Source organism: Syngnathus floridae, chromosome 1, assembly GCF_059516105.1.
Source record: "Syngnathus floridae isolate MCC-2025c chromosome 1, RoL_Sflo_1.0, whole genome shotgun sequence".
NCBI classification, from domain to species: Eukaryota; Metazoa; Chordata; class Actinopteri; order Syngnathiformes; family Syngnathidae; genus Syngnathus; species Syngnathus floridae.
In genome coordinates this window covers 16,434,656-16,447,363 of record NC_142413.1, presented here as the reverse complement: position 1 = coordinate 16,447,363, position 12,708 = coordinate 16,434,656, and the positions used below count along the sequence as shown (strand labels likewise).

At 39.9% G+C, this 12,708-nt stretch overlaps 1 protein-coding gene across 1 annotated transcript in view; it reads left to right on the top strand.

Annotated features, from left to right (window-relative positions):
- Positions 1-12,708, top strand: part of mid2 (midline 2) — an 88,707-nt gene that overhangs the window by 12,987 nt on the left and 63,012 nt on the right. The window contains exon 2 of the mRNA XM_088379030.1: positions 12,630-12,701. The gene's annotated coding sequence lies outside the window, so the exon portion shown is untranslated. The remainder of the gene's footprint in view (positions 1-12,629; positions 12,702-12,708) is intronic.

Below are 12,708 nucleotides of genomic sequence, written 5' to 3'. Positions count from 1 at the left end.
AGTTATAAACAGTTTATTGGGACCCCATGTGTAAATCAATTACTGTCAACTGTATGTTGCCAAAATTCAGAAAAGTATCAAGAAATAAATATGCACTTGAACAATTTCTATAACACATTTGACCAGCTTAATGTCTTTTCTTTTCTTGTTTTGCCATCCTCACGCTTTCTCTTAACACACAAAATCTGTCATTTGTAACTAGTTTGGCAATTAATTAATTGTTTGACACAATAGTGGCCTGTAATTTCCCTTTTTTTTTTTAGCATGTCCTTTTTTTGCCAGCACACAGAAAACTCAAATACAAGCTTGCTTGAGTCACTCGTACATTCTCCTACATTATTTGATGTTTGTTTGCCATCGAAGCCATTTGAAGACAAGCTGCTAGTCCCTCTAGCGAACGACAGCAAGTCTTGGGAAGTTTCAAGGACATGCCGAACTGCATTCATATTCATGCATGGTTTTCAAATGTAAACGATTACCCCGAGGATTATGGTAGCAGCGCGTCCTCTCGCTCACAGATTTTTAGACATTTTTAGATACTTGTTTTTTTGTGGGGGAGCTGCACAGCAGTTTGAGTCTCAAAGGACCAACATTTTTTTTAAAAAGTGTTCCCATTATAAGGACTTGCATTTTTAGGCAGTGATTGCAGTCTAACAGTAAATGTGCGATGTTGTACCGACGTCGTTCCCTTACTATCAAATTGTTACACCATCAAATTAACTTACTCACTTTCACTTACTTATCATCTGGCTGATGCTGATTATTGTTGCAAAAAACTTGCAGTGACCGTCTAATAAAACAGGCTTATTGTTCATTATTTACTGACGAGCTGTTTCGTCTGTGAAGCCTGTCATCTTCATCACATTGTGTCTCTGTCAATGGCTGACTTTGCACCAGCAAAGCATCCTTGACAGCCAATGTGATCAAAGAGTGGCAAGAATCCTTAAAACAACATCAGGCACTCTATGAAATATTTAGATGGTGCAGAGGAAGACGGTACAATGAGAACAGAGCAAAGCTTGAGGAAATGCTGCAGGAAGACAGAGGACTTGGAACGCTTGCACTCATCAACCTCTTTCTCAAGGTCAATTTGATGTGATCCACTTTTTCTACTGGTTGTTCTCTAATAAGTAGCTGAACGGCAAAATTCACGACGGGCATTCCATCCGGGAATTTTGTGGTTCAATTAGGATGTTCCTCCGACGTTTCACATGTTGACATCATAACACCAAGATGACAAGGACTGTTTAGCAATACTTGCCAAAGTTTCACATTGATTTTGAAAATTATGGACTGGATATGGTGTCCTCCGGGCCAAAGGGGAAAAGGACCGTGGTGATTGTCATAAGCATAAAGTTCAGAAGCCTGCACTTGTCATGGTATGAGGATGAGTTAGTGCCCATGGCATGGGTAACTTTCACATCTGTGAAGGCAGCAATAATGGTGACACATTTTGGAGCAGCATATGCTGCCAGCCAAACAGCATCTTCCGAAAAGTCCCATCTTAGTGAGACAGTAGTTTGAGTATCTGTAATCGTAGTATATTCCTTGCAATTGGGGATTGTACGTTAGCAAGTTCTGACAGGATTCGCCAGCGGTAGCGTCATGTCATTGTCAAACCAGGAGAGAAATCGCTTTATATTTTCAGGGTAAAGAGTTGAACCCCGCCTAAAAAAAAAAAAAAAACAGCTCAGACCAGCGCATGATTTTGTGGTTTTTATTGCTCATGCTGGTCCTGCTTGTGTCACCAGCAAGAGAAAAACATCAGTAGCAGCAGAAGCAAAAGAAAACAGCCAAGCAAGATAATATATGTTGCTGGGGTCCAGCTGGTCGTACTGGTGTCACCAGCTACTATCATGTTAACAACAGCATGATGGTGTTGCACAACACAACAAAACCATGCTGGTTGATTCTGTTTTTGGTTTGTTTGTGTGCGCAGGGAAGGTCACACAATAAATATTCATGTTGAATTCATGTTCTCATACAGCTGTTGCAAGGAAGAGATTACTCATTAACAATAAACCAATAAAATGGTTTTGGCACACTTGGGACCCACTGTGTTAGCATTCCCAACCAGACTCACGTGTGATACACTTTTATTGATCCAAGCACCATTGGAAGGGGTGGCGTGGGCTTGCACATTTCACTGGCACATGCACGAGCACCCAACAAAACCACTATCTGCTTTCATAATAGAAATAAGTTGAATAACTCTAAATACAATGGAGTACACATTTATTTATGTAGCGCATTTTACAACAGCTGCAGTAAAAACAAATTACTTCACATATAGCAATGGGGAAACGACAAAGACAATGAAAACAGTAAATGGAAACTCTATAACAGAATATACATAACAAACATAATTTGCAAGATTAATTTGGTTCAGTGTGGGCCCTTATCATTTCAAAACTAGATCTAATTTGTTTATAGAAACATTGTCAATAAACTAGGCAGCCCCCAGTGGTCCATCTTTAAATCAAATGGGATCAATCGTTTGCATTCACTGTTAGAGAAAGGCTATATGCATTTGGCATCAACCTTGGTTAGCTGACACGTGTGAGGTCTCACCAGAACAGGAAGCAGAGCACGGAAGTGTGACAGCCTTTCTGGCGATACGTCTGTCCTTTGTGTTGTGGTGTTGTTGATAATGAGCCTAAATGGTCGTGTACTGAAATTATTCTGGAACAACGAGCCCACAACGCCTCTTGTAAAAGAGTCATCCAGTGTTTTCAAAGATTTCCAAACCAGATTTGCTGACTTTCGATCAGTATTTTAGGAACTTTAAGCCACTGAACGGAAAAGCTTGGCGATTGTTTGCGCATGACTCAAATCTTTCTGAATGTGGAGATGGGATTCAGTTGCTATTCAGTGCAGGGGCGGATATTTTCCAGTGGGTTTTAAAGTTTTGGACCACCCCAAAATTGAGTAAAACCCTCAACTATTTAACTTTTAGAAAGCTGTTAAGGTAGTAGTTTGAAATAAATACCAAACACTAATATACAAACGATTTACAGTTGCTATATTGACATGTTTTGGTACGCTTGATAAATAAAGTTAAACAATTTTAAGCTTGATGTAGGATTCAGGATTCGTTCAGTATAAAAAAACCTTGCAAAAATGTCCGACAGATATTCACCAACAGTTTTAATGGTTGCAAACAGCAAAACAAAAATTGTTTGCAACCTTGCTACCTGCGCAATCACTCGTGACTCAGTGAGGTATTAGTATTTTTAGCTACATAGTGGTTTTGGGCCACACATACAATACCCCCCCACAGACACAAAAAATACAGTCGGCTACTATGAGAACAGACATTTTTGAATTATTAGAATTTAATTCAACAATATGACAAGTTGGACGTTCCTGACTTAATGAAATTTGATCACTAATTGTCTTATTTTAAAGTGTGGGGCTTTGCTGCATTTGGGCCCACCTGTCCCTGCTTCCACCACACCACCTACTTTGAGAAGAAACTGCAATTACCAAGAATAATGTCATGGCATAATTGCAGTTTTCTAAGAACAGAACAACTCTATTTTTTTTTTTTTTTTTTTTATGTGAAAACAGTACAACCAAGCTCTTTTCCATGAAGGTATATCTTGAGAAATACTATTTTGCTTTGACACTTCATTTCCAGGGTGCCTTAGCTCGAACCGACTCCAGCATTACCTCTGTTCAAAGCTAGATAGTAATAATTAAATCCGGTAAAGCAGTCTTCCCTCTTGTCCTCTGTGCTCCAAACTCATTATTAGCATGTGTATAATGCACTGCAAACACCAACTCATTTTGTCATGTTCATAGTTTGTTTTCGATGGCCAATATGAAAAGTCATTTTCCAATTTGGGCAAGGTGGATGTGGTGTTGGACGTCAACAAGATTATAGTACATAAAGCAAAGTATTGAATAAGCCTGTCAGTGGCTCACAATCTTCTTGAGATGAGCTACTGTAGAAAACTGTGGCTTGGCGAAGTGAGTTAGCTGCTCTCCTGAGAAAATTTGTACTGTGGTTCGTTCGGCCAGTTAAGGGTAGTGGTTGTACTGGGCGGACTTGCATCACTGCAGTCAGGAAACTGTGGTTTAGAGTATGAGAAAAGAGGGGTGCAACATTTTTTTCATGGAGAACTAAAGCTGAAACTATAAATAGATAGTTGGAGGGTGAGTCATGTAGCTGTTTGCTTGAAAGAGCTTCATGGGTGTAGTCCATCGAGCAGCTTGGGCTTCAAGTTTACTCAATGAATGAAATGAGAAAATTGTGGAGGTACAAGCTTCACAGGATGATCGCCAAATAATTCCCAAACACAGTTCTTCAACCTTCATCACATAAAGCCTGACAAGTTTGTGGCCAGAGAGGCCTGTTTATCCATTGTCGTGGCTTTTTAGGAGTCTGTTAACACAAGCTCAGCTCCCCCCGCCCCACCACCACTTGTACTCTATATGTGGAGATAAAATACTATTTTAGCAATTCTATTTTTTACACTGGCTTATGATGAGAAGAATAGTGTCTTGATTATTGTGGTGACCTTGGATCTGTAAAATTGGTGGACAAGCTTAGACATTGCTTACATGATCGTATGTCATACGTGAAAAATTTATTCCACACAAATAGGATCCTGCGTCTTGACCATTCATTAACTTCTTCTCTTTGTGACATAACAAATGTAGTGCCAAACTGGATTCCATAAAGTGATTTGTTACCAAAAATAATGCTTACACTTACTACTTGTAGGCAAAAGACATGAAAAATTGAGACGTTAGTTTGTTAGTTCTCTTGCATTATATAACATTGTGTTTTTCTGCATCACATGCATCAACCTGTCTTTTTGCGTATATTCATTTCTGGACCTTAAACACAAGCAAGAAACATAGCCTCAAGCGCATTCTGTAGTTTTTGCATTCGTATGTGCATGTGCAATTTTATCGCTGATGAGGCATCCTTGATTTGCAGCAATACAAAGTCACTAAACTTTCATCTGCTTGAAAAACATTTTTTTTAACAATTTTATAACCCTTTATCATTCCTTCCAACATTATAATCTGCTCCACTGATGTATTTTATTACTGGCAATTTTAATTGTGTGTGCGTTTCTCTGCATTTGTATGAGGTTAGATCAAGTTGATCCAATTACACATATATTATACAGTGCCAATTTTGCATTTTAAATAAATGTAAAAAAAAAAAGGTTTTAAAAATAAAAAAAATTAAAATAAAAAAACTTGACAAAAAACTATGATTGTTATAGGATGTACTTGAGCCAAGTAATTCTGATTGTAAATTACAATTGCCAATTTTTGTCTTTTCATTGTGAAATAAGTGTGCAGAATTTTCAAAACTCACTTTTTACCCACCAGTTCAGGGTGTAGTCTGCTTTTCGCTCGTTGCCGACTGGGAGAGGCTCCAGCAACCCCCCACGACCCTGAACAGGATGAGCGGTGTTGAGAATGGATGGACTTTTAACCCAAATATTAACTAAATTGACATTAAATTTAGAAACAACTGTTACAGACTTCCACATCTGGTTAGACTCTAACCAGATCAAATATTGAAGAATCGAAACTTCTGGTGTTATTGATTCCTGATGACCGATTTGTGTCCACATTGGTATTGTTTGATGCTAACTAGGCTGCCTCCAAGCCCACAGGTAGTATACGGCCCCTCCCTCCTCTCCCCCATCCTCTTTATGTTCTATTTTTAGCTACGCTATGCCGGATTCTTCCCTGGGATTTTCCCTTTCTCTGCATCCCAGACTTTTTGAGTTTCTACCACTCCAACAGTACCTGCTTGATCATGTATGCCAATGCATCCTCATGAACTTTATTTTAAGAGGAAGTGCTACTTCAATTAAATTCAGTCCCTCTGTGGAAAGTGATTAATGTTTCATATGCTCTGCAGAGTCAACGTGAGGCGTGCATGCAGTGAGTTATTTGCAATCAGAGCTTACTCATGTTTGATTCCGTTACAAGCAGATGCATCTCCTCTCAGATATGGCTACACTTGTTGGTCTGTGGAGATGAAGCGTCCTTATCTGAAGTAGGCATGTAGAATTTAACCTCCTTTAGGCTATAAGTATCCTGCTTCAAGATCTGTTTGTGTGACTGTAGTGTGGTGATATTTTTCTCAATTTAAAGCCGTCCCCAATGTCTTAACAGCAATTATTGGCATTTTAAAAACAGACAAATGCTGTTATGTAGATTCATGAAGAGTTTGTATTAAAAACAATAATAGAGGGCTGACTTTCCATGTTTACTGTTTGTTGAAATGGCTGACCATGCTTGAGGTAAATCAGATTTTGTCCACCGAGAAACGAGTGGTGTGACACAGACGAGACTGGTGAGCCGTGTGTCTGTTGCCTCAAGTGGCATTTTGACGAAGGACAGACCGGCTTTGCAGCATTCTTTCATGACTCCCTCATGTACCCTTTGCACAGGAAGGTGACAGGAATGAGAAGAACCCATTTGTCAAGTTTCCAGACCTTTATGGCGACAGACTGCATTGGTTGATCTAGATATGTGCAACACAGAAAGAAGCGTAAAGGCTGGATGGAGAGAAGAGTTAAGCAGAGTCCAGTTGTTTTATTTGTTATTTGACTTGGAAGACTGAGAATTTATACAGACATACTTGAAACTCATATGCATTCTTTGTAAAACCGTCATTATGTTTAGATGACATCTAATAAGTATTAGCTGAGGTAGGTGGGAGCAAATACCACTTAATTTGCCTCTCTTGAGAAATATAACATTAGCCAGCTAGAATTATTAATTATTAGTACAGTGGAAACTCCCCATTCCCAATTATTAAATCATTTAGAAATACCAAACAATTTTAAGACAGCCTGGGTCACTGAACAGACTCAACATTGGAAGTTCCAATTTTTCAATAATCTATTCTCAGTCACACTTATTGGGCTTCATTCCCTTTGCTTTCCTCTTGTGTCCTGCTGACTCCTCCCTCCACCTCTCTGGCGTATGGCTTCTGACAGCTCAGGTAGCCTGCAGCCTCCCTTGGCCAAGTACAGCGTGAGATGAAAGGCTTGCAGCAGGAGCTCGTTCAAAAGTACCGTCTGCTCAACCTGAGCTGCTCTTCATAGGCACTGCCAGGCAGATGGAGTGCAGAGGAAGAGTAGAGGGCAAGGAAGAGACAGAGGGGGACACATAATGTAGATAATGACAGACAGAGAAAATACAGTGATGAGAGACCGAAAAGAATTGTTAGGGTTGCCTTGCTCCAGATGTGGAAGTCTGTCACAGTGACCAAAGGAGTTTACATTTCTTCTTTTCCTCCTGTTTCTTATGATTTAGTACACCCGTACTAGAGGCCGCCAGGACACTTGAAATGGATTCTGAAAGTCCACATATTTTCATGTACCGAATCAAGACCTTGCTCCTTACACAAATTCTACCAATCATATTATCTGCAGATGAAATTCAGACTTGCTGCCCAAAGTCAGCATGTATTGCATCATTTATATTAACTCAACTAGGCCAAGTTTTATCTGCTCCCTACTGGACACGCAGAAAATGTCAGAACAGTAGGAAGTCATGCAATCATTTAAAAATGCTGCCACCACATCAAATGTTTCTGTTCTACTTTTGCATTGCTGTGGAATGGAATGAATAATTCTCAGACAGTGCCACTCAACTAGGCTTTCCCCATCTTCGTACAGGCAGATATTTGCTTTGGAGCTAAAATGGGCCTAATGAGGTGGTCGGTGACTCGACTAAAGAAGCTGTATTTTGAGGTTTATGGTCTCTCCGATTGGATTTCCATGAAATTTCCATTGCATGCACCTTAAAACATAGTCACAGTGTACACTAAAATGTCATGGCTAAATGATCGATTTCTGTAAGCTAATCGATGCAAGTTCATCCTCAGTTAGAATTGATGATCTCCCTGTGCAGTAAATATGTCTTGCAGTGTGCCCTTATTAAGTTTAATGAGGAAAAACATTGTTAAAAGTCATCGATATGGTTGATTAAAGGGTACTTTACAAATTCAAATCATTTTAATGAATGACCTTCTGTGATTGATTGCATGGCTCAATGGGGCACCGGCATATATATATGATGTATCCACTAGCTGGGTTAAGTATCGTAGGCCTGATCTGGAAGATTCAACATTGGGGTGTTGCAGTAACATGAAATAGTAGGTACTAAAACACTTGACAGTTGGTGATAAGGAGAAACTCGGGCGGGCCAAAAAGCAATCAAATTCACACTGCCCTGGACATGGCTGACATCTGCCTGATGAAGACCTCTGCCATCCCACCAGAATATAACAAAGGAACCGAAATGTTAAAGATGAGATGGGGTGTGTTTGCAACCCATTTGTTAGTGTAATCACATTTGTGCATAATTAGTTGGGCTGTTACCTCGCTACTGACTGGCAACGGGTCCAGGTGTAGTTCACATGTTTTACTACAACGTTAGTTAGGAGAGGCTCCAGCTCCCCATGACCCTGAAGTCAAGTCAAGTTTATTTGTATAGCCCTAAATCACAAGCAGTCTCAAAGGGCTTCACATAGACAGAAATTGACAATTATTCTCAAAGCATCCCCTGATCTTAAGCTCCCAAAAGGGCAAGGAAAAACTCAAAAAAAACCTACCAGGGGAAAATGAGAAACCTTGAGAAGGGACCACAGATGGAAGGATCCCCCCTTTCAGGATCACCAATGGATGCAGAGAGGGCACAAATAATACATAATTTGAAAATCAATGAAAAAGTGGATGTCCAAGCCTGAAAAGGCCTAAGTAGTATGGAAAATTGATGAATGGAATGGATAATTTGGTTGTTTGCTTCAAGTTACTCGCAGTATGTTTTACAATATCACTGACTGAGGGTGAACCCACCTCCATTCAGTTTTGACATCCACCGGCCCTCCCGAACCAAGCCACTTCAACAGCTCTTTGTTACAACGTTGGTCATATAATTGGCATCCACTAAGCACTTTCCGACAAAACGTGCATTTAATTAGAAACAATGGCATTAGCTAATGCCCAGAAATGTGCATACAGACTTGTATTAGCTGTAGTTACAATGTTGTTGAGCCCTACAATTGGCATCCGTCTACGATTTAATTTATCTCTTGAAGTGAAGAACGCAGACACTCAGAATCTTCTCATGCCTCTCACATTTTCTATCCCTCGCGCTCACTGCCGCTTTTCCTGTTCTCCCTCTTCTCCAGCTTCAATCGAGCATCTGATCACAGGCTCAGGAGAATGGGGGATAATGAGATTAGGCCTGTACATGTTTACACATTCTGATTTGCATTGAGCTTTTCCTGTCTCTCAGTCTGACCCACATTTTGCTTCTCCTAGTTTGTATTTTTCATGTTGCAATCCACTACCTCCCTCTGGTTGTGTTGCAGCAGTGGCGTTACATGCATGCGCGAAAGATATGTTTTATTAGCTAGATAAGAGAAGCCTCAAACGTTTCGCCAATGTGATCTCAGTTGGTTGCAGCCTGTCAGATCCAATTGACCACTCGAGTTTATGCATTCTGGGCACGAAATGTGCTGTAATACTGTCAATATACGTGATGACCTTTTTAATGGGGGGCAGCATGCAATTGCAAGATGTATTTGAATGAGAGATTGTGCAGTACACTTGCACTATGCACACACAAAAACAGTCTTTAAGTGGAGCCACCCGATGGTCTCAGAGCTCCACAAGTCCACAATTTTGATACACCGGAGCTTTCTAAATGGAAAGAAATCCCACTGTTGAGACTACAACTAAAACAACTCAAAAGCACTAGAATCTCAGGTTTCCACTGCAAACATTTAGAGGAAACCCAGTAGGCAAATTTGATTACAGAAGCTTACCACGAAGGCCCATATGATTGACATGAACCGATTGTGGTGATTGGGGCAAAGTCGTTTTTGCTACATTAATAAAATTGTACATATGCTAAAATTGACAAGAGGAAATTTATTACACAATATTTAGTTACAATGTCAATTACGTATGCACCCAAACATTGATTTCTGACTACCATCTGGCACTATTGAGCCTTTATTTTCCTTCACAGGATGGTAGAGAGAGCGGCTGTATCTAATGTAACTGGCGGTCACCACATAGTATGCTCCGATTTACAGCCTGAAGGTTGAATTTCTCCATCTATCTGTCACCAGTTCGTTTACAATCGATCCAGCCTGTGGCAATAATATATGTGTTGTATATACTATGAAGCTAAGAATTTAATTTAAAGCTACAGTAAGGTGTACTCCATTGTAGCCAAGTTAAAGTATTAAAGTCATAATGTTGCGAATTTGGATGAATATCAGCACTTTATTATTTTTCTGCTTCTTTTTTTTTTATGTTGAATTCATACTATGGATGTTATGTTGTGTGATGTCTTTGCCCTTTACCATCAAATTCTCACCAGCTCACCATTGGTTTGGTTTACGATTCAGGGGGCTACGATTTGATTTTATGTGATTATAAATGTCAGTGAATCCTTTATCACTGCTTTTTGAATTAATACAGATTTGTTTCTGTGAATGCCATTCTTTTTTCGGGCCGAACTACTTACCGGTACTATTTTTAAAGCAGCATTTGCAATGTGCCATAGTTCCATAAAATTGGTTTTAATTAAAGCAAAATGGAACTTGTGTATTATTTAGAACAAACGTATGAATTACAATGTACACAAATGTTTTTCAGTATTGCAACAAGCCACGACTGTTTTTCAACTGGGTATTCTAATTATTTGCAAAAAATAACATTACTATAATTTTGGTGTTTTATATTTTATATTTGAGCACACACACACACACACACACACACACACACACACACACGCACGCACACACACACACACACACACACACACACACACACACACACACATACACATACACATACACATCAATTCCCAAATCAATAACATGTTGCACATTATGCATGGTACACGCTATTACCTCGGCCCTTGAGGACCAAGTTTTCACACCACTGCTGTACAATGTGTACTCCATTTCTGAAATAAAAACAAGCCAAGCCAAATGTTATAGTCTTCTGCCTAAACCAACAATTACATCTGTGATATACACACGTTCAAGCAGACTTCATGGTATAACTAGAACTTGTCTTGCTACGTTATTGGAGCATAAAAGCAGTTCGTGCTAGCCAACAGTTTATGACAGCTGGCAGCAAGGAGCATGCTCCCAAGCCGAGTTGCTAGTCGAGCAGATAATATGAATGCAGCGTTACGGAAGCAATGATGTGCAAGGAGTGTTTGATTCTAGATTCCTTTTAAAGGCTCTAAACATGTCAAAAGCTTGTCATATGAACTTGCACACATTAATTTGTTGTCATGTGAGATTGACATGTAATGCTTGTTGGTGACTGTGTCTGCCACGTGTCACCTCTTTTTTTCATCACTTTGGAGTCTGGGTAATTGGTGTCAAGTTTTATCTTCTTATTTACTTGTGCCTGTTAAGTGAGTGACATTTAGAATCTCTTTTTAAAACGTTTTTGGTGTTGTCTTGAAAAGAAAAAGACCGTCCTGGTTGATTTTGAATCGTATTTGACATCAAATGTAGCAGAGCTCCAAACGTACTATATTGTCCTAGTTGCAATATTCAAACCCACTTTCACGAGATTCTTGTGCAGATGTCAAAACAAGATCTCCGTCGTTCACTGTCAGTATATTGTTTTAGTATTTCAGGAATAGCTATTAGTGACTGCTTGAATGTATTAGTTGTATTAATTATTAATCTTATCACAAAGATTTCAGTTATTTGCCAGTAACAACCAATATAAGACCTGTCCAAAGCACATTGCGCTTAGAGGGTGAATAAGGTAATGTGACAATGAGAAAAAAATCTTTGCCTTCCCTCGGCTCAGCGCACAAAATGCGCAGTACAGTGATGCGCACGCACAAGCATTCGCAATTCAAAGGTCATGGCATCTTTTCATTAGTTTGTGGTTTAAGTGAAGCCCACAAGAAGTTTAATCAAAGCAAGCATAAAAATATACAGTCGCCTTTTTAGCTGCTCTGATGGATGACTGTGTAAATGGTTTGGAAAACAACTCAACAGATTGCCGCAGATTGACCGGTCAAGTTATTATAGGACTCTGCTCTCAATGCAATGGAAAGGGATCGACGGTGAACAGACTACGACATAACCATGGAGCAATGGATCAATTTCTTGTTTGTACTCCGATATTCTGAAACAAATACGTAGTGTCTGTTGATGGGCCGGTGCTGCACAATACGACCCAGATGAGCTGCTGCTTGAGAGGTGGGGGAGGAAACAGGAAGACATGATGCATTTCCTCTCCCACTTGCGGTGATCATTTGTCATGCAAGTATGCATCATGTGTGTGTTCTGGGTGGCCAACTGTGCAGGTGGTGGTAGTGACTGTGATTGAATACGAAATGCATTTCAGTGGCCAATCGGTAGCTGGGGAACAGAAGAAGGTCCGGTCTCGTGAGGCCACTTTATATTGTGTCAACAACCTCAGTGGCCCAGCCTGCTCTCATTCCGTCACCACGTCTGTGTCCCATTGCAACAATTCATCACACCTTCGTGCCAAACTGTTTACGGAATAGCAACAACTTGACTGTTGTGATATTTCAGTCAGCCAACTGACATGGAATTGATTTGGAATGTACTCATCTATCCACAGGATGGATGACTTTGTCCTTCCCACCAAGACGGCGCTGGCGGTAGAAGCTGAGAGTAACATTGCTGCATTGAGGTGAGAT